We start from the raw sequence: 24090 nt of genomic DNA, 5'->3' as shown, positions 1-24090 counted from the left end.
CATGCAAAGGATAAAGGGGTTCAACTACCGCAACAGGTAACAGATGAATCGATGTTGTCCTAATGCAGTAAAAGAGAGCAGGAGCGGGAGAGTGGGATTTTATCGGAATGAACAAGGGGGTTTTGCTTGCCTGGCACTTCTGAAGATAACATTGAGTCTTCATCAGTGTCAACGATCACATCATCGGTATCACGTCTATCGAGAGGGGACAAATACCGGCAACACAGAAGGGAACACAATCAATGCAATGCACAGTATGATGCATGCTCATGACATGGCAATATGAATGTGTTTTGAGCTAATGCAACTAGCAACAGATTAAATGAAGTTGGTTTGAATACAAGATTCAAATTCAAACTCCATATGTGATTATTCAAATGCCATTTAATTGATTTGTGCTAAACAGCAGCTATAAGTTGTTCTAACATGCATGAAAGTGGTACAGATGGATTCCTTGAATTTTTCTGATAATTTTTCATATATAATTTATTTAATTTGGAGTTACGGTTAATTTTCTATGATTTTTAGAAGTTTTAGGCATTTTCTGGAATTTCCTGAATAATATTAAATCCAGAAATGATTATGGCGTCAGCACCACGTCACAGTGACGTCAGCAGGGTCAACTGGGCTGGCTCGGTCAAACCTGACCAGTGGGGCCCACTGGTCAGTGACTACGGCTAATCCTAATATAACTTAAACCTAACCTAGTTTAATTAGTCGGCCCGGGCCCGCATGTCAGTGAGTCAGTGGCTTAATTAAACTTAGTTATTAACTTAACCAAAGGTTAGCAGAGGACGGGCCCACACGTCAGTGACCCAGGGGGGTCAAATCCCTGGTCAACCCGGCTAATCCACCGGCGTCTAACCGCCGGCAACGACCAGACGCGGCGGTGGCTCGCCGGAATGGCTGCTCCGGCGCCCATTCGACGCGCGGAGGGGTTCTACAGGGAGCTCGAGCTCGTGCGCATCCAATGGAGCAAGCCAGAGGAGTTGGGGTTGGCTGTGGCGTCGGCAGCGGCGAGGGAGGCGGCGGCCGGAGTTCGGCCAACGACGGGTTAGGCGATGCAGGGCGCTAGGGGAGGCGTTGGTGCGTGCTACGTGCTCCTGGTGAGGTGTGGAGCACGGTGGTGTGCCCGGCTTTGAGCCACAGTGGCTCTGGCCACGACGGCGACGAGGCACGGCGGCGGCGAGCTTCGGCCGTGGTGGAAGATGGAGCTAGGGGACGAAATCAAGTGCGCGGAGTGAGGGGAAGAGAAGAGGAGCTCACGGGGAGTCGGACGAGACGCTAAGTGGGCTCGAGGACGTCCTGTCGGCGGTGAATCAAACGGCGGCGATCGCCGGCCGTGGCGATGAAGACGACGATGCTCCGGTCGACTGGGGCCTCCTCTGGTCGCGTGCGTCAGTGTGCAGCTCCATGGGGTCGGGACGGAGCTCCTGAGCTCATCGGAAGGGCGAGGGGTGGCCGGTGGCTATGGATGCGACGGCGGCGCCCTCCGGTGGCTCTCGGTGGTGCTCCAAATCGAGAGAGGGAGAGAGCCAGAGCGAGCAGAGAGAGGGATAGCGGTCGGGGACGACTCCGTGGCGTCGTTAGAGGGCTCGGGGAGGAAGCAGGAGGTGGCCAGGGAAGCAGGAGGTGGCACGCGCGGCGGCGTCGCGGTGTCTGTCCTCCTGGCAGGGAGGAAGACGACAGGGGGGGGTGGAGATGGGCTGGGCTGGCCAGGTGGGCCTGGTGGGCTGCAGAGGTAAGTCCAGGTGAGATTTCTCTCCTCTGTCTTTTATTTCTGTTTTTTTTATTTTCTGTAGTTTGTTTTGATTTAGTTTTAGACACTAAATCATTTTAATAAATTCTGTAGGGTTTTATGTGGCTTGCTAAAATATATACAAAGCCACTCACAACTTCCAGAATTATTTGGAGTCATATTTAATATATATTAAATATAAATCCAAAGCAAATAGTTATTGGATTAATTCAAATGGCCCAAAATAATTAACTCTGAGATACCACAAATATTGTTTTGAGTTTTACCTCTTTGCAATATTTTCAGAGACTAAGAGGAACATTTTTTTTGGACTTCTTTGAGGAGATTTTAATGTTGATCATTTTTAGAAGGTTTCTGAGGCTTTGAAAATTCCTCAATTCAAATTTCATTTGAAATAAAACATGATGCTCACATGAGGTCTAGCCTAGTGCATTACCAGAAGCTAGGGATGTGACAACTCACCCCCACTAAACAAGAATCTCGTCTCAAGATTCAAGCGTAGGGTAAGGTGAAGGGGTAACGCGGACTAGTATAATCTTCACGATCCAGGTTGCACTTCATAGGAACGTTGATTCGATCACCATTATTGTCTTGAAGTTTTGCTCTGAGAAATCCTGCCAACATGACCTGGAGAGAAGGAGACTCTAGAAGGGTCGATCTCCTTGAAGATCGAACAACTCAGGATTAACTCACGGAATGAGACATAGAACCATCTCTCGGGTTGAGACACGAGATACACATCAAGAGGGGTGGAAAGAAACGGATGACGAAGGTTCACTAGGTAGACAACAATTCCACACCTAAGAAGGTGGTAAACGATTGTCAACGTAGCGAGGAGTTGAGTTGCCATGATACCACGACGAAACATCCTGGAGGAGGGTGATTCGTAGATTATTATCTTAAGTGGCAAAAAGAATTACCTTTGATATAGAGATCATTGAGACTCTCTATATCAGCCTAAGGCAAATCACAGCAATCGATTGGCGGGGGTCGGTAGAATGGCATACTCGGACTTGGATGATGTGGATTACCTTGTTGAAGACAACGTAATGGATGAATTTGCTTATCACCGGAAATGGAAGAGACCCATGGTAGAATGGCCCATTGGCGGTGCAAGCTGGGAACAAAATGCAAATGATGGGAATGATTCTAGTAACTGAGGAAGAACCCAACAATAAAGAGTGAATTCACTGGTTGAAAAGGTCATAGCATTGCCGAGGAAACCGAGAGGAATCCCAGTTAGAGCCGATGATAACACGTAGCGCTTGCGTGCTCTCAAGAACTTGAGCATTTCCATATTCATCAGGATTTTACCAATATCCGTGTCAAGGATCCTGGCAACACAACTTGCTACCATGATGAATGATGATGGATGATGCAGATGCAAAGGAAGATAACGCCTTCTCAGATTTCACCTTAGCGAAGCCAAGGAACAAAATCTGGATGATCGACCAAGAGACATTTAGCACTCCGCTTCTAATGTTCTCCTTGATGTGCTAGCGTAATCCACCCATAGATATGGTTTATATCTAGAACATCAAGTAAAAGGTCGGCTTCGGAATCTCAAAATTCCATAGGGCAACTAGGGAGTAAATCCTACGAAATCCCTATGGGGAGGTGGCCAACTTCCTCAATCAAGATACTACAATAATGGATCTTCCGGCTGGGTGTGTTGGCCACGACATCCACTTTACCGGTTATAGAGGGACCAATATTATAGTTCTTGGGAAATGCTCCAACCATCATATCTGCCTGAGAATCAGATCTGGTTGGTGTCAGGATATTCCAGACTCATCGAGTCTGGGAAGAAAAACGAAAGTTTGCAACACAAATCGACAAGATGACGTTGCGAGATTCTCGGGAATGAACTACGATAGTAAGCTCCAGAACATGAGCTAGTTCTGCTACAAACATGTGAACACGTTGTCCCAGACAAGCATGACCACGTGGTAGTCTTATAATAAAACACTACCGAGTTCAGGTGGGGAACCATCAACGAGGATATCAAAATCCTTGCATAAGGCATGCTCTTAAGAAGGAACTTCTTCTCCTTGAACAAATCAATCAGTGGCTTGGTGTGCTCGGAACACATATGGAATGAAGGTTGCAAGTCTCCAGACCACAGAATACTTCGCACGTATGCATGACTGACTTGGGATGATTCCAGAGGAAGCAAAACTAACTTTCTCAAATCCACGGCGGCAACTTTCACCAAATGCACGTGTATAAGAGGAAGTCACTCCTTTCATCAAACAAATACTTCATGAGCTAGCATGAAGATAATGCTTTCAAAAGTTTCCAACACTAGCTTAATGTTCAACAAAATCATGGAGGAGATAAGGATGTTGTCAATGGGCTCAACAACAATTCATCTAGGTTTCCTTTTAAAAGGAATTCCATAGTTAAGTGAACACGGTGATAGCATTGGTCAGACCAAAGATGTAATGGTGTATGCTCGAGGGATCATCCACGAACAAGACAACATTACGAGCATCGTTGGTACTGATTGATTTGACGATAGCCCACACTCAAATCAAAGAATTGATAAGACAATAGGTCTAGCAACTGATCACAGGGACCAATCAATGAAGATATCATCTTTCTTCAACACACACTACATATCCCTTTGGAACAAACTAAGTTAGGCAAGCTTTTATCTTCCAATTTTCCAAGTTGTTGTCTAGCTTAACCGACTAGCTCAGGGATATCCAACACAGATTCTTGGAGAAAGGGTGGTTCACAAGAAACCAACTTGATCACGAGCTCAACATAACAGTCAGGGGACAACCTGGTAATACTTCCGAGTAGATATTCGGAAAATCACGAACCACCGGTATGTTACTAAGCTTGAGAACAATCTTGCTTTTGAGGGCAAGACGACATGATCAAATGAGTGAGGACTTGAAATAATTCCTAACTCATTGGTCGAGGAGTGCACCAGAAAGATGGACAAGGTAGCACGATCAATCTTAGAATGATGATTCACTAACCAACATGCTAAGAATGAAATTATTATCCTTTAACTACCAAGCAACGAGGTTGCTGGGAGTATTGATTTCACACATCACAATTCATTTGTCGGTATTCCGGTTGCATCAACACGAGGGCCGAGGAATGACTAATGATGGTGAGAAGTATCACTACGTCAAAATTCATGAGAGTTGGTGCAGTTCTCATGACAATTCTGACATAAAGGGGGTAATACTCCAAGGTAGAACAGAGCAAAAGCTGGATTGGCATTTTGATCTGCGGAGCACAACTTCTTTGACCCAATCCTGGATATGGAAGAGGTACTGGAGTTTGTTTTCCCCTAGTCATTCCGGAATAGAATGGCTTGATGGACCACAAGAGTAATAGGTATCGATGAACGATTGCACGCATACTCTTGACTATCAATTGATAAACGAGGGTCAGAAGACAACTAAAGAGGGACAACTCAAAGGAACATACGATTTTCTGAGTTGTGGATGCATGGTTCAGCATGTTGAACCAAGTTCAACATGTTTCCTCCGGATAACCCATGCAGAAAGGTAGAACTGGCAGAGCCACAATATATAATGGAGAACTCATCAAGAATAATCCTGTTGTGATATTTCAGTTCAACGAGGAACTTCTGCCATAAGTAGTTCATGGTATTTGGAAGAAGAGGATACCACGGACTTCAAGGACTACCGCAAAAGTTACTAATATCCTAAAGGCACTAGCAATTACTATCAACATGAAGTAGGTAGAGTGAATCTTGGGTTCAGAACCCAGGAGTAGAATACCTACTACTAAGTAGCATCACGGAATGCTTTCGAGGATAAAGGCCAGAATCATCACACTGGGACACCAATCATGGCTAAATTACTAGGTGATCCCCTAAGACACCTAGAGTCATGATAATATCTCCAACATATATGTCAAGGTAACGGAGTACCTCAACTTACTGATTAGTGTGGTTAATCTAGCCCATGGGAACATTGAAACGGGAAGAAAGGATTTGCAAATGCATCAGACTACTTAGAAACCTGGGATGACTCGGACAGCATAACGGCTGTAAATGCTCAGAAGAGATTTGAGACATTCACAAAAATGGTGGCATAACCACTCAGAAGCACAATATCAAGGTTTCGAGATCAATAATTAACATACAGAGGTAGAAACTGAACTGAGGCTTAATCCAACAATCTTATAAGTCTACGGATTAGTAACACGTGATCCTGATGGAAAGAAGAGATAGCCTAGTTCTTAATCCCCGTAGAAGAGAAGATGATGACTCAGATCAGAAGGCCATGAGGTATAAGGAGTAAAAAGAGCCTTACGTTCCATCCCACAATCAATTCCCTTATATAACTAAAGAATTTCTAGACTCAACTTCGACCAGTTTGGCTTGGTAATCCTACAGGCAGTCAAGCTCTGATACCAACGCTGTCAGGACCCCGACTCAATGCCACATCGATCTAGCATGTAACACCTCATATCACTTTGCGGCCTCACGCACGGTATTCCCACGGGTGTCGCCTTACCTTTGCCCGGGACCGTTTGCGCCTTTTGGCACACGTATATGACAGTGTCGCTAGCATCCATATGATAAGGAGCCCGGGCTGACATGGCTAGTCGTAAACCCAAAGTGGCACAGACTTACAGGGACAGGCATCCATGACCCAGCATCGAACGTGTCGGTCATCAGCGAGTGAAACCAGGCTGTAGCACTGGGCTAGCAGGACTCCGGTGAACCGGGCTGTAGCGGGCTAACAGGACTCCGGTATTCATCGCGTGACATTTCCCCGAAGGGACAGACACAGGAACGAAGAAGGACACATGCCGGCCAGCCTAAGTGTTCCGGAGCAGTAGCAAGCTACGATGGCTCGGTGGAAACACTAGGAGACATTTCCCCGTAAGAGAGGCTACTAAAGATAAACAAGTAGATGATCAGATCCCACACATACCAAGCATTTCAATAACATACACACAATATGCTCGATATGTGCAAATACAACATGGCATCACAACATGACTCTACGACTCAAGTAATTATTCAATAGGCTCCGAGGAGCGAGATATTACAAACAGGGGTCTCACGACCCAATATTCAGAGCATACAAATCAAAACACAAGCGGAAGCTATCATGTCTGAGTACAGACATCTATAAATGAAAAAGGCTGAGAAGCCTGACTATCTACCAAATCCTGCTGAGGCACAAGATCGTAGCTGAGGTAACAAGCTAAACGTCGAAGTCCACGTGGAACTACTAGTGAGACTGAAGTCTCTCTGCAAAAACATAAAATAGGCAAACGTGAGTACAAATGTACCCAGCAAGACTTACATCAGAACTAACTACATATGCATCATTTTCAACAAGGGGATGGTGGGGTTTAACTGCAGCAAGCCAGCTTTGACTCGGTGGCTATCCTAAACTACGACTGCAAGCGACTCTTTTGAGGTGGTGCACACGAGTCCACATATTCACCATATCAATACACCACTATGGATCCGCTTCCGTCTCCCTACGAGAACGCCATCCATAGCACTCATGCTTATCTTGCGTATTTTAGAGTATCCACTTTCACTTGTCTATGAACTGATATAAGCAACCCAGAAGTCCTTTACCGCGGACACGGCTATTCGAATAGATGATGTTAACCCTGCAGGGGTGTACCTCTTCATACATGTTTCCACCACTTAGCGTCTGCACACGACATGTGCTCGGCAGACTTCAAGCGAAAGCCGACGTGGGTGTAGACCACGACCTACCTAAACACTCAAGTCTCTAGTCCAGGTTTATCGCCTATTCGGGTTCCATCCATGAGGAGATCCGGCCGGAGTTTCGCTCATAGCCCCAAACGATGTGAACAGGGTTCCCGAGATACCAAACGGGCATCCGGTACACCGTGCCACGTACCTACCGCATCACAGCCCACCCCTACGGTCAGCGCTGTCCACGGCCTCCAGTAGGCTACAAACACCAGAAACTACTTGCAACTCCTGGACAGAGAGCTAGGGTGAATAAGAAGTCGAGCGGGGTCATATTTCAGGGCCCAATGCATGGTAGTAGCTGAATCATGGATCACAAACACAGAACTCAGTTCCTGAGGACGGCTGCAATGAGACAACCCACCATGTACTCCTACATGGCCTCTCACCGCTACCTTTACCAAAACGTATTCACACACTTAGCTCACACACAGTAGGACATGTTCACACACCTCTGATTCATCCCCGATGAATCAGACCTGACTCAACTCTAAGCAGTAGCAGGCGTGACAAACAAACATGAATGAGTAGGCACAACAGGGCTCAAACAATTCCTACTCATGCTAGTGGGTTTCATCTATTTACTGTGGCAATGACAGGTCATGCAAAGGATAAAGAGGTTCAACTACCGCAACAGGTAACAGATGAATCGATGTTGTCCTAATGCAGTAAAAGAGAGCAGGAGCGGGAGAGTGGGATTTTATCGGAATGAACAAGGGGGTTTTGCTTGCCTGGCACTTCTGAAGATAACATTGAGTCTTCATCAGTGTCAACGATCACATCATCGGTATCACGTCTATCGAGAGGGGACAAATACCGGCAACACAGAAGGGAACACAATCAATGCAATGCATAGTATGATGCATGCTCATGACATGGCAATATGAATGTGTTTTGAGCTAATGCAACTAGCAACAGATTAAATGAAGTTGGTTTGAATACAAGATTCAAATTCAAACTCCATATGTGATTATTCAAATGCCATTTAATTGATTTGTGCTAAACAGCAGCTATAAGTTGTTCTAACATGCATGAAAGTGGTACAGATGGATTCCTTGAATTTTTCTGATAATTTTTCATATATAATTTATTTAATTTGGAGTTACGGTTAATTTTCTATGATTTTTAGAAGTTTTAGGCATTTTCTGGAATTTCCTGAATAATATTAAATCCAAAAATGATTATGGCGTCAGCACCACGTCACAGTGACGTCAGCAGGGTCAACTGGGCTGGCTCAGTCAAACCTGACCAGTGGGGCCCACTGGTCAGTGACTACGGCTAATCCTAATATAACTTAAACCTAACCTAGTTTAATTAGTCGGCCCGGGCCCGCATGTCAGTGAGTCAGTGGCTTAATTAAACTTAGTTATTAACTTAACCAAAGGTTAGCAGGGGACGGGCCCACACGTCAGTGACCCAGGGGGGTCAAATCCCTGGTCAACCCGGCTAATCCACCGGCGTCTAACCGCCGGCAACGACCAGACGCGGCGGTGGCTCGCCGGAATGGCTGCTCCGGCGCCCATTCGACGCGCGGAGGGGTTCTACAGGGAGCTCGAGCTCGTGCGCATCCAATGGAGCAAGCCAGAGGAGTTGGGGTTGGCTGTGGCGTCGGCAGCGGCGAGGGAGGCGGCGGCCGGAGTTCGGCCAACGACGGGTTAGGCGATGCAGGGCGCTAGGGGAGGCGTTGGTGCGTGCTACGTGCTCCTGGTGAGGTGTGGAGTACGGTGGTGTGCCCGGCTTCGAGCCACAGTGGCTCTGGCCACGACGGCGACGAGGCACGGCGGCGGCGAGCTTCGGCCGTGGTGGAAGATGGAGCTAGGGGACGAAATCAAGTGCGCGGAGTGAGGGGAAGAGAAGAGGAGCTCACGGGGAGTCGGACGAGACGCTAAGTGGGCTCGGGGACGTCCTGTCGGCGGTGAATCAAACGGCGGCGATCGCCGGCCGTGGCGATGAAGACGACGATGCTCCGGTCGACTGGGGCCTCCTCTGGTCGCGTGCGTCAGTGTGCAGCTCCATGGGGTCGGGACGGAGCTCCTGAGCTCATCGGAAGGGCGAGGGGTGGCCGGTGGCTATGGATGCGACGGCGGCGCCCTCCGGTGGCTCTCGATGGTGCTCCAAATCGAGAGAGGGAGAGAGCCAGAGCGAGCAGAGAGAGGGATAGCGGTCGGGGACGACTCCGTGGCGTCGTTAGAGGGCTCGGGGAGGAAGCATGAGGTGGCCAGGGAAGCAGGAGGTGGCGCGCGCGGCGGCGTCGCGGTGTCTGTCCTCCTGGCAGGGAGGAAGACGACAGGGGGGGGGTGGAGATGGGCTGGGCTGGCCAGGTGGGCCTGGTGGGCTGCAGAGGTAAGTCCAGGTGAGATTTCTCTCCTCTGTCTTTTATTTCTGTTTTTTTATTTTCTATAGTTTGTTTTGATTTAGTTTTAGACACTAAATCATTTTAATAAATTCTGTAGGGTTTTATGTGGCTTGCTAAAATATATACAAAGCCACTCACAACTTCCAGAATTATTTGGAGTCATATTTAATATATATTAAATATAAATCCAAAGCAAATAGTTATTGGATTAATTCAAATGGCCCAAAATAATTAACTCTGAGATACCACAAATATTGTTTTGAGTTTTACCTCTTTGCAATATTTTCATAGACTAAGAGGAACATTTTTTTTGACTTCTTTGAGGAGATTTTAATGTTGATCATTTTTAGAAGGTTTCTGAGGCTTTGAAAATTCCTCAATTCAAATTTCATTTGAAATAAAACATGATGCTCACATGAGGTCTAGCCTAGTGCATTACCAGAAGCTAGGGATGTGACAAATTTATTCTCTTACTTAAATGAATAACCGTATTACAATAAACATGATCAAATCATATTCATGCTCAACGAAAACACCAAATGACACTTATTTAGGTTCAACACTAATCCCAAAAGTATAGGGAGTGTGCGATGATGATCATATCAATCTTGGAACCACTTCCAACACACATCGTCACCTCACCCTTAACTAGTCTCTGTTTATTCTGCAACTCCCGTTTCGAGTTACTAATCTTAGCAACTGAACTAGTATCTATTACTGAGGGGTTGCTATAAACACTAGTAAAGTACACATCCATAACATGTATATCAAATATACTTATGTTCACTTTGCCATCCTTCTTATCCGCCAATCACTTGGGGTAGTTCTGCTTCCAGTGACCAGTCCCTTTGCAGTAGAATCACTTAGTCTCAGGCTTAGGATCAGACTTGGGCTTCTTCACTTGAGCAGCAACTTGCTTGCCGTTCTTGTTGAAGTTCCCCTTCTTCCCTTTGCCCTTTTCTTGAAACTAGTGGTCTTGTCAACCATCAACACTTGATGTTTTTCTTGATTTCTACCTTCGTTGATTTCAGCATCACGAAGAGCTTGGGAGTTGTTTCCATTATCCCTTGCATATTATAGTTCATCATGAAGTTCTACTAACTTGGTGATGGTGACTAGAGAATTATGTCAATCACTATCTTATCTGGAAGATTAACTCCCACTTGATTCAAGCGATTGTAGTACCTAGACAACCTGAGCACATGCTCACTAGTTGAGCGATTCTCCTCCATCTTTTAGCTATAGAACTTGTTGGAGACTTCATATCTCTCAACTCGGGTATTTGCTTGAAATATTAACTTCAACTCCTGGAACATGTCACATGGTCCATGACGTCTTTGAAGTCCCGATTCTAAGCCATTTAAGTATGGTGCACTAAACTATCAAGTAGTCATCATATTGAGCTAGCCAAACGTTCATAACGTCTGCATCTGCTCCTGCAATAGGTCTGTCACCTAGCGGTGCATCAAGGACATAATTCTTCTGTGCAGCAATGAGGATAAACCTCAGATCACAGAACCAATCCACATCATTGCTACTAACATCTTTCAACACAATTTTCTCTAGGAACATATCAAAATAAACACAGGGAAGCAACAACGCGAGCTATTGATCTATAACATAATTTGCAAAATACTACCAGGACTAAGTTCATGATAAATTTAAGTTCAATTTAATCATATTACTTAAGAACTCCCACTTAGATAGACATCCCTCTAATCCTCTAAGTGATTACGTGATCCAAATCAACTAGACCATGTCTGAGCATCACGTGAGATGGAGTAGTTTCATTGGTGAACATCGCTATGTTGATCATATCTACTATATGATTCACGCTCGACCTTTCGGTCTCCGTGTTCCGAGGCCATATCTGTATATGCTTGGCTCGTCAAGTATAACCTGAGTATTCCACGTGTGCAACTGTTTTGCACCCATTGTATTTGAACGTAGAGCCTATCACACCCGATCATCACGTGGTGTCTCAGCACGAAGAACTTTCGCAACGGTGCATACTCAGGGAGAACACTTCTTGATAATTAGTGAGAGATCATCTTATAATGCTACCGTCAATCAAAGCAAGATAAGATGCATAAAAGATAAACATCACATGCAATCAATATAAGTGATATGATATGGCCATCATCATCTTGTGCTTGTGATCTCCATCCTCGAAGCACCGTCGTGATCACCATCGTCACCGGCGCGACACCTTGATCTCCATCATAGCATCGTTGTCATCTCGCCAATCTCATGCTTCCACGACTATCGCTAACGCTTAGTGATAAAGTAAAGCATTACAACGCGATTGCATTGCATACAATAAAGCGACAACCATATGGCTCCTGCCAGTTGCCGATAACTCGGTTACAAAACATGATCATCTCATACAATAAAATTTAGCATCATGTCTTGACCATATCACATCACAACATGCCCTGCAAAAACAAGTTAGACATCCTCTACTTTGTTGTTGCAAGTTTTACGTGGCTGCTATGGGCTTAAGCAAGAACCAATCTTACCTACGCATCAAAACCACAACGATAGTTTGTCAAGTTGGTGCTGTTTTAACCTTCGCAAGGACCGGGCGTAGCCACACTCGGTTCAACTAAAGTTGGAGAAACTGTCACCCGCTAGCCACCTTTGTGCAAAGCACGTCGGGAGAACCGGTCTCGCGTAAGCGTACGCGTAATGTCGGTTCGGGCCGCTTCGTCCAACAATACCGCCGAACCAAAGTATGACATGCTGGTAAGCAGTATGACTTATATCGCCCACAACTCACTTGTGTTCTACTCGTGCATATAACATCAACAGATAAAACTTAGGCTCGGATGCCACTGTTGGGTTTCGTAGTAATTCCAAAAAAATTCCTACGCACACGCAAGATCATGGTGATGCATAGCAACGAGAGGGGGAGAGTGTGATCTACGTACCCTTGTAGATCGACAACGGAAGCGTTAACTTGCTTGATGTAGTCATACGTCTCCACGGCTCGACCAATCAAGCACCGAAACTACGACACCTCCGAGTTCTAGCACATGTTCAGCTCGATGACGATCCCTGGACTCTGATCCAGCAAAGTGTCGGGGAAGAGTTCCGTCAGCACGACGGCATGGTGACGATCTTGATATACTACCGTCGCAGGGCTTCGCCTAAGCACTGCTACAATATTATCGAGGACTATGGTGGAAGGGGGCACCGCACACGGCTAAGAATATGATCACGTGGATCAACTTGTGTGTCTAGGGGTGCCCCTTGCCTCCGTATATAAATGATCCAAGGGGGGGTGCGGCCGGCCCTAGTAGGAGGCACGCAGGAGGAGTCCTACTCCTACCGGGAGTAGGACTCCCGTCCCTTTCCTTGTCCAAGTAGGAGAGGGGGAAGGAGAGAAGGAAAAGGGGGGGCGCCGCCCCTCCCTCCTTGTCCAATTCGGACTAGGGGGAGAGGGGGCGCGCGGACTGCCCTGGCAGCCCCTCCTCTTCTCCACTTTAGGCCCATGAGGCCCATTAACCCCCGGGGGGTTCCGGTAACCCCCGGGTGCTCCGGTTTTATCCGAAACGTCCCCGGAACACTTCCGGTGTCCGAATATAGTCATCCAATATATCAATCTTTATGTCTCGACCATTTCGAGACTCCTCGTTATATCCGTGATCACATCTGGGACTCTGAACGAACTTCGGTACATCAAAACTCATAAACTCATAATATAACTGTCATCGAAACCTTAAGCGTGCGGACCCTACGGGTTCGAGAACAATGTAGACATGACCGAGACACATCTCCGGTCAATAACCAATAGCGGAACCTGGATGCTCATATTGGCTCCTACATATTCTACGAAGATCTTTTATCGGTCAGACCGCATAACAACACATGTTGTTCCCTTTGTCATCGGTATGTTACTTGCCCGAGATTCGATCGTCGGTATCCCATACCTAGTTCAATCTCATTACCGACAAGTCTCTTTACTCGTTCTGTAATACATCATCTCACAACTAACTCATTAGTTGCAATTCTTGCAAGGCTAATGTGATGTGTATTACCGAGAGGGCCCAGAGATACCTCTCCGACAATCGGAGTGACAAATCCTAATCTCGAAATACGCCAACCCAACATGTACCTTTGGAGACACCTGTAGAGCACCTTTATAGTCACCCATTTACGTTGTGACGTTTGGTAGCACACAAAGTGTTCCTCCGGCAAACGGGAGTTGCATAATCTCATAGTCATAGGAACATGTATAAGTCATGAAGAAAGCAATAGCAACATACTAAACGATCGGGTGCTAAGCTAACGGAATGGGTCATGTCAATCAGATCATTCACCTAATGATGTGATCTCGTTAATCAAATAACAACTCTTTGTTCATGGTTAGGAAACATAACCATCTTTGATTAACGAGCTAGTCAAGTAGAGGCATACTAGTGACACTCTGTTTGTCTATGTATTCACACATGTATTATGTTTCCGGTTAATACAATTCTAGCATGAATAATAAACTTTTATCATGATATAAGGAAATAAATAATAACTTTATTATTGCCTCTGGGGCATATTTCCTTCAGCTGACACCAGCGGCCAGTCTGAAGTTGGGTGGAATCTCAATGGCCCGGATGGCCCTACTGAAACACTCGGGCCTCGCAAATGCTCTGTTGCCATTCGGACGATCTCTGTCCTAACCCTCTATGTGTTCTCTACCTCTGTCAACCAAACCCTGTACCAGAACTAACCTCGCATCAAATAGAAACTCTATGGGGTCGACTGGGGCTCTCCGCTCGTTGCCATACGGGCACCTGTCGTCATACCGTTGGGGTGCGTACGACCCGCCCCTTGGAGGAGGCGTAAGCACTCGATGGCGGTCATCACGAGGATCAAACTGCCCATAGCCCCGACCAAGGTACTGATCTTCGCGGTAACCACAATCTTCACACTGCAGAGGAGATCTCGGGCTATGTGCCGATTGAACTATGTCTGCAACCACAAATCTGCTATGGATTCTATTGTGCAACGGAGAAACAGCCGAGTTCTGTTCACCTGCTGCTCGGAGCAGTGCTCAGATCTGCAGCAAACCTCTACTAGCTTCTAAATGAGACGGCTGAATTGACTCTGCTATGCATGCTGCTGCTGCGAGATTTAGGACCGGAGTATGATATACCTGAGGTTCAGGTGGAAACAGTTGTCGGGGACATCTACTGGATCCAGGGATCTACTGACGGGCGCGTTCGTCGAGTGATTGCTGGAGATTCTCTAGACGCGTATGCTTGATAACCCACAAGTATAGGGGATCTATCATAGTCCTTTTTATTAGTAAGAGTGTTGAACCCAATGAGGAGCAGAAGGAAATGATAAGCGGTTTTCAGCAGGGTATTCTCTGCAAGCACTGAAATAATAGGTAACAGATAGTTTTGTGATACAATAATTTGTAATGAGTAGCAAGTAATAAAAGTAAATAAGGTGCAGCAAGATGGCCCAATCCTTTTTGTAGCAAAGGACAAGCCTGGACAAACTCTTATATGATGTAAAGTGCTCCCGAGGACACATGGGAATATCGTCAAGCTAGTTTTCATCACGTTCATCTGATTCGCGTTCGGTACTTTGATAATTGGTATGTGGGTCGACCAGTGCTTGGGTGCTGCCCTTACTTGGAGAAACATCCCACTTATGATTAACCTCTATTGCAAGCATCCGCAACTACAACAAAAGTACTAAGTTAAACCTAACCATAGAATGACACATATGGATCCAAATCAGCCCCTTACGAAGCAACGCATAAACTAGGGTTTAAGCTTCTGTCACTCTAGCAACCCATCATCTACTTATTACTTCCCAATGCCTTCCTATAGGCCCAAATAATGCTGAAGTGTCATGTAGTCGACGTTCACATAACACCGCTAGTGGAGAGACATCATACATCTCATCAAAATATCGAACGAATACCAAATTCACATGACTACTAATAGCAAGACTTCTCCCATGTCCTCAGGAACAAACGTAACTACTCACAAAGCATATTCATGTTCATAATCAGAGGGGTATTAATATGCATATAGGATCTGAACATATGATCTTCCACCACATAAACCAACTAGCATCAACTACAAGGAGTAATTAACACTACTAGCAACCCACAGGTACTAATCCCAGACTTGGAGACAAGAATTGGATACAAGAGATGAACTAGGGTTTTGAGAGGAGATGGTGCTGGTGAAGATGTTGATGGAGATTGCCCTCTCCCGATGAGAGGAGCATTGGCGATGACGATGGCGATCATTTCCCCCTCCCGGAGGGAAGTTTCCCCGGCAGAAGAGCCCTAGATTGGTTCGGCCAAGGTTCTGCCTCGTGACGGTGGAGTCTCATCTGGAAAGATGGCTTCTGATTTTTTCCTCATCGAAAGACTCCATATAGCAGAAGATGGCCATCGGAGGGCCACCAGGGGGCCCACGAGGTAGGGGGCACGCCCAAGGGGGTAGGGCGCGCCCCCACCCTCTTGGGCAGGGTGTAGCCCCCCTGGTGAACTTCTTGTGCTCAGTATTTTTTATATATTCTGAAAACGTCTTCCGTGAAGTTTCAGGACTTTTGGAGCTGTGCAGAATAGGTCTCTAATATTTGCTCCTTTTCCAGCCCAAAATCCCAACTGCCGGCATTCTACCTCTTTATGTAAACCTTGTAAAAATAAGAGAGAATAGGCATAAGTATTGTGACATAATGTGTAATAACAACCCATAATGCAATAAATATCGATATAAAAGCGTGATGCAAAATGGACGTATCAACTCCCCCTAGCTTAGACCTCGCTTGTCCTCAAGCGATAGCCGAAATCGTAAAATGTGTCCACATGCTTAGAGATAGAGGTGTCGATAAAAATAAAATACGGACATGAGAGCATCATGATCATTCTTAGAACAGCAACTTATATAATTCTTGTCATATGATCTCTTATGCTAGAGTAATAATTCAATCACAATTTTAAGTATGAATCATAAACTTCATTGAAAAACTAACAAACTATAATCTCAGTCATTGGAGCAATTGCAATTTATCATAACATAGGAAAGAGTCAATATAAGAACTTTTCAGCAAGTCCACATACTCAACTATCATATAGTATTTCACAATTGCTAACACTCACACAATATTTATGGGTATGGAGTTTTAATCGGACACAGAGAAAGATAGGGGCTTATAGTTTTTCCTCCCAACATTTTACCTCAAGGGTAATGTCAACAATAATAGTTCATGAAAACTCACATCCAATTAGCTATATATACCAGGATCTTTCCAGCATGTTGTGCTTGCTAAAAGATAAAATGTAAAGAGGAAGGGTGAAGAGCACCATGAATCTTATGTAAGGTAGGAGATAAAGGTAAAAGATAGGCCCTTCGCAGAGGGAAGCAGAGGTTGTCATGCGCTTTTATGGTTGGATGCAGAAAATCTTAATGTGAAAGAACATCACTTTATATTGCCACTTGTGATATGGACCTTTATTATGCAGTCTGTCGCTTTTATTTCTTCCATATCACATGACCGTATAAAGCTTATTTTCTCCCACACTAATAAGTCATACATATTTAGAGAGAAATTTTTATTGCTTGCACCAATGACAACTTACTTGGAGGATCTTACTCAATCCATAGGTAGGTATGGTGGACTCTCATGGAAAAACTGGTTTTAGGGATATTTGGAAGCACAAGTAGTATCTCTACTTGGTGCAAAGAATTTGGCTAGCATGAGGGATAAAGGCAAGCTCAATCATGTTGGATGATCCATGACAATATAATTTATCTCAGATATAAGAAAACATAACTCATTACGTTGTCTTCCTTGTCCGGCGTCAACTCTTTAGCATGTCATATTTTAATGAGTGCTCACAAGCATAAAAGATGTCCAAGATAGTATATTTATATGTGAAGACCTCGCTTTCTTTATTACTTCCTATTAATTGCAATGATGACCAAAACTATGTTTAGCAACTCTCAACAACTTTTATTCATCATACTTTTTATATGTGAGCTCATTACTCTCCAGAAGATCCATATGATCTCTTTGTTTCCTTTTTATTCTTTCTCTTTTCTTTTATTCACTCAAGATCATGGAAAAATAATCAAGCCCTTGACTCAACACTACTTTTTATTATATATAGCTCACGGACTCGATTACATAGAAGGATCATAAAGCAAAACTCACAACTAGATCATACTAAAAACTTTTACTCTACTAGATCAAGATATTATCAAAAGGATCGAACTAAGAAAAGCGGTAAAGATAAAAGTGGTGGTGATACGATACCGGGGCACTCACCCAAGCTTGGCAGTTGCCAATGGGAGTGCCCATACCCATGTGATTATGTCTCCTTTGTTGGTGAAGAAGGTGGAGTTGTTGATGATGGATAGTCGCACATCGAGCGTAGGAGGTCTTCTAACTTGTGTATAATGCCTTTGAGTGCGGTGATATGCTCCTTCAACAAAATATTTTCACGTGTGAGATACTTATTTTGTATACGAGCTAACTCAATCATCTTGAAAGCGTCGATCTCAGTTGGGGTAAGAAGAATGTGATCAAGTTGAAGGATGTCTTCGGTTGCGAGAGCTTGGTCCTCCGTGGCCTTCTTGATCCCTTCATCCTTGTTGGTCTCCATGGGTTCTTCTCTCTTCAACTCTATCTTCATTAGCCAAGCATCATTGCCCTCATGGTTGGAGGAGGAGGGGGATGACATAATGCATGGCCTTGACAACCCTGATATAAAACAGCTCGAAACAAAGACAAGAGATTTTTGCGTGATACGGTGGTCAAAACCTTCGGGAGATTATATAATGAATTTTTACCAACCAAAATATGTGTCGTGTACAAAAATGGAGTCCGGAGAGCACACGAGGTAGGGGGTGCTACCTCATTTAGCACTGCGTTGGTTTTCCCCGAAGAGGAAGGGATGATGCAGCAAAGTAGCGTAAGTATTTCCCTCAGTTTTTGAGAACCAAGGTATCAGTCCAGTAGGAGGCCACGCGCGAGTCCCTCGTACCTGCACAAAACAAATAAATCCTCACAACCAACGCAAATAGGGGTTGTCAATCCCTATAGGGCCACTTACGAGAATGTGATCTGATAGATATGATAAGATAATATTTTTGGTATTTTTATGATAAAGATGCAAAGTAAAATAAAAGAAAAGTAAATAACAAAGTAAATAACTAAGTAGTAGGAGATTAATATGATAAAGATAGACCCGGGGGCCATAGGTTTCACTAGTGGCTTCTCTCGAGAGCATAAGTATTCTACGGTGGGTGAACAAATTACTGTTGAGAAATTGACAGAATTGAGCATAGTTATGAGAATATCTAGGTATGATCATGTATATAGGCATCACGTCCGAGACAAGTAGACCGACTCCTGCCTACATCTACTACTATTACTCCACTCATCGACCGCTATCCAGCATGCATCTAGAGTATTAAGTTAAAAACAGAGTAACGCCTTAAGCAAGATGACATGATGTAGAGGGATAGACTCATGCAATACAAAGAAAAACCCATCTTTTTATCCTCGATGGCAACAATACAATACGTGCCTTGCTGCCCTTACTGTCACCGGGAGAGGACACCGCAAGATTGAACCCAAAGCTAAGCACTTCTCCCATTGCAAGAAAGATCAATCTAGTAGTCCAAACCAAACTGATAATTCTAAGAGACTTGCAAAGATAACCAATTATACATAAAAGAATTCAGAGAAGATTCAAATATTATTCATAGATAGACTTGATCATAAACCCACAATTCATCGCTCTCAACAAACACACCGCAAAAAGAAGATTACATCGAATCGATCTCCACAAGAGAGGGGGAGAACATTGTATTGAGATCCAAAAAGAGAGAAGAAGCCATCTAGCTACTAACTATGGACCCGTAGGTCTGAGGTAAACTACTCACACTTCATCGGAGAGGCTATGGTGTTGATGTAGAAGCCCTCCGTGATCGATGCCCCCTCCAGCGGAGCTCCAGAACAGGCCCCAAGATGGGATCTCGTGGATACAGAAAGTTACGGCGGTGGAATTAGGGTTTTGGCTCCGTATCTGGTCGTTTGGGGGTACAAGGGTATATATAGGAGGAAGAAGTATGTCGGTGGAGCAATAGGGGGCCCACGAGGGTGGAGGGCGCGCCTGGGGGTGCAGGCGCGCCCCCTACCTCGTGGCCTCCTGTTAGTTGGCTTGACGTAGGGTCCAAGTCTCCCGAGTTGTATTCGGTGAGGAAATCACGTTCCCAAAGGTTTCATTCCGTTTGGACTCCATTTGATATTCCTTTTCTTCGAAACCCTAAAACAGGCAAAAAATAGCAATTCTGGGTTGGGCCTTCGGTTAATAGGTTAGTCCCAAAAATAATATAAAAGTGGATAGTAAAGCCCAATAATGTCCAAAACAGTAGATAATATAGCATGGAGCAATCAAAAATTATAGATACGTTGGAGACATGTCAAGCATCCCCAAGCTTAATTCCTGCTCGTCCTCGAGTAGGTAAATGATAAAACAGAATTTTTGATGCGGAGTGCTACTTGGCATAATTTTAATGTAATTCTTCTTAATTGTGCTATGAATATTCAGATCCAAAAGATTCAAGACAAAAGTTAATATTGACATAAAAATGATAATACTTCAAGCATACTAACAAAGCAATTATGTCTTCTCAAAATAACATGGCTAAAGAAAGTTATCCCTACAAAATCATATAGTCTGGCTATGCTCTATCTTCACCACACAAAATATTTAAATCATGCACAACCCCGATGATAAGCCAAGCAATTGTTTCATACTTTTGACATTCTCAAAACTTTTTCAATCTTCACGCAATACATGAGCGTGAGCCATGGATATAGCACTATAGGTGGAATAGAGTGGTGGTTGTGGAGAAGACAAAAAGGGGAAGATAGTCTCACATCAACTAGGCGTATCAACGGGCTATGGAGATGCCCATCAATAGATATCAATGTGAGTGAGTAGGGATTGCCATGCAACGGATGCACTAGAGCTATAAGTATATGAAAGCTCAAAAAGAAACTAAGTGGGTGTGCATCCCACTTCCTTGCTCATGAAGACCTAGGGAATTTTTGAGGAAGCCCGTCATTGGAATATACAATCCAAGTTCTATAATGAAAAATTCCCACTAGTATATGAAAGTGATAACATGAGAGACTCTCTACTATGAAGATCATGGTGCTACTTTGAAGCACAAGTGTGGTAAAAGGATAGTAACATTGTCTCTTTTATCTTTTTCTCTCATTTTTTTGGGCCTTTTCTCTTTTTTGGCCTCTTTTTTTATTTTTTTATTTTTCGTCCGGAGTCTCAACTCGACTTGTGGGGGAATCATAGTCTCCATCATCCTTTCCTCACTAGGACAATGCTCTAATAATGATGATCATCACACTTTTATTTTTCTTACAACTCAACAATTGCAGCTCGATACTTAGAAAAAAATATGACTCTATATGAATGCCACCGGCGGTGTACCGGGATATGCAATGATGCATGAGTGACAAGTATGAAAGAATTATGAACGGTGGCTTTGCCACAAATACTATGTCAACTACATGATCATGCTAAGCAATATGACAATGATGGAGTGTGTCATAAACAGAATGGTGGAAAGTTGCATGGCAATATATCTCAGAATGGCTATGGGAATGCCATAATAGGTAGGTATGGTGGCTGTTTTGAGGAAGGTATATGCTGGGTGTATTATACCGGCGAAAGGTGTGCGGTATTAGAGAGGCTAGCAAGAGTGGAAGGGTGAGAGTGCGTATAATCCATGGACTCAACATTAGTCATAAAGAACTCATATACTTATTGGAAAAATCTAAAAGTTATCAAAGCAAAGTATTACGCGCATGCTCCTAGGGGGATAGATTGGTAGGAAAAGACCATCACTCGTCCCCGACCGCCACTCATAAGGAAGACAATCAATAAATAAATTGTGCCCCGACTTCATCACATAACGGTTCACCATACGTGCATGCTACAGGAATCACAAGCTTAAACACAAGTATTCCTCAAATTCACAACTACTCAACTAGCATGACTTTAATATCACCATCTCCATATCTCAAAACAATTATCAAGTATCAAACTTATCACAGTATTCAACACACTCATAAGAAAGTTTTATTATTAATCTTGTATACCAAGCATATTAGGATTCTAAACAAATTACCATGCTATTAAGACTCTCAAAATAATCTAAGTGAATCATGAGAGATCAATAGTTTCTATAAAACAAATCCACCACCGTGCTCTAAAAGATATAAGTGAAGCACTAGAGCAAAATTATATAACTCAAAAGATATAAGCAAGCACATAGAGTATTCTAAAAAATTCCAAATCATGTATGGCTCTCTCAAAAGATGTGTACAGAAAGGATGATTGTGGTAAACTAATAAGCAAAGACTCAAATCATACAAGACGCTCCAAGTAAAACACATATCATGTGGTAAATAAAAATATAGCTCCAAGTAAAGTTACCGATAGAAGTAGACGAAAGAGGGGATGCCTTCCGGGGCATCCCCAAGCTTTGGATTTTAGGTGTCCTTAGATTATCTTGGGGGTTCCATGGGCATCCCCAAGCTTAGTCTCTTGCCACTCCTTGTTCCATAATCCATCAAATCTTAACCCAAAACTTGAAAACTTCACAACACAAAACTTAAAGTAGAAAATCTCGTGAGCTCCGTTAGCGAAAGAGAATAAAAGATCACTTCAAGGTACTGTAATGAACTCATTCCTTATTTATATGGGTGTTATACCTACTGTATTCCTACTTCTCTATGGTTTATAAACTAATTTACTAGCCATAGATTCATCAAAATAAGCAAACAACACACGCAAAACAGAATCTGTCAAAAACAGAACAGTCTGTAGTAATCTGTAGCTAGCGCAATATCTGGAACCCCAAAAATTAGAAAATAAATTTCTGGACGTTAGTAATTTATCTATTAATCATATTCAAAAAGAATTAACTAAATATCACTTTCCAAATAAAAATTACAGCAGTTCTCGTGAGCGCTAAAGTTTCTGGTTTTTTACAGAAAGTTCAACAAGACTTTCCCCAAGTCTTCCCAGTGGTTCTACTTGGCACAAACACTAATTAAACACAAAAAACACAACCAAAATAGAGGATAAATAATTTATTTATTACTAAGCAGGAGCAAAAAAGCAAGGAATAAAAATAAAATTGGGTTGCCTCCCAACAAGCGCTATCGTTTAACGCCCCTAGCTAGGCATAACAAGCAAGAATAGATCTAGGTATTGCCATATTTGGTAGGCAATTCCTCAATGAGGCATCTACCATCTTTATGACTTTCTTTCTTTTTATTAATTATCAAACTTTTAGGCACAAGATCAAAAAATTCATTTGTAACAAATGGTCCTTAATGATAGCAAAAAGATTAGGATGAACACTTATAGATTTAAGATCCGCATTTTCCTTACTAGATGATTCACCCTTATTTTTAGGAACATACATAAGCTTGGCAACTTTAGTGGAGGAACTTGGAGTATTTTTTACGGAAGAAAAAGCGGTTCCCAAATTGGTAATAATATTCTCAAGTTTATCGATCCTAATGGAATTGTGATTTATTTTCTCATTAACTATGGGTTACTTTTCTTTAATATCTTTCAAAGTAACTCCTACTTTAGATCCATATTGAGAGATTAGGCTATGGATCTTTTTATCCAAATTTTCAATTAACTCTACGGTAGCAACCTTATTTTCAATAATTTCAATCCTTTGCATTACATGCTCCAAAGTTAATATAGTTCCATTAACCCAAAGAGGGGGGAGCCAAATAAATTTAACATAGCATTATAAGAATCAAAAGTATGGCTACCCAAAAAATTCCCTCCGGTAATAGTATCAAGAACATAACGGTGCCAAGGAGTAATACCTACATAAAAATTGCGAAGGAGAATGGTAGTAGATTGCTTCCTTGTAGATTTATTTTCAGCATTGCAAACTCTATACCAAACATCTTTTAGATTTTCACCCTCCCTTTGCTTAAAATTTAGAATTTCATTCTCGGGAGACAATGGAGAAGATAAGGGACTAGCCATAACGACAAGCAAGCAAACTAACACACAAGAAAACGAAAAGCAAGCGGACAAAAAGAGGCAAATAGAGAGGGAGGATATAGAGAGAGGGCGAATAAAACGGCAAGGGTGAATTGGGGGGAGAGGAATACGAGAGGCAAATGACAAATAATGTAATGCGG

The sequence above is a fragment of the Triticum aestivum genome, chromosome 6A (assembly GCF_018294505.1).
Source record: "Triticum aestivum cultivar Chinese Spring chromosome 6A, IWGSC CS RefSeq v2.1, whole genome shotgun sequence".
Lineage (NCBI taxonomy): Eukaryota > Viridiplantae > Streptophyta > Magnoliopsida > Poales > Poaceae > Triticum > Triticum aestivum.
This window is presented reverse-complemented; position numbering follows the sequence as displayed.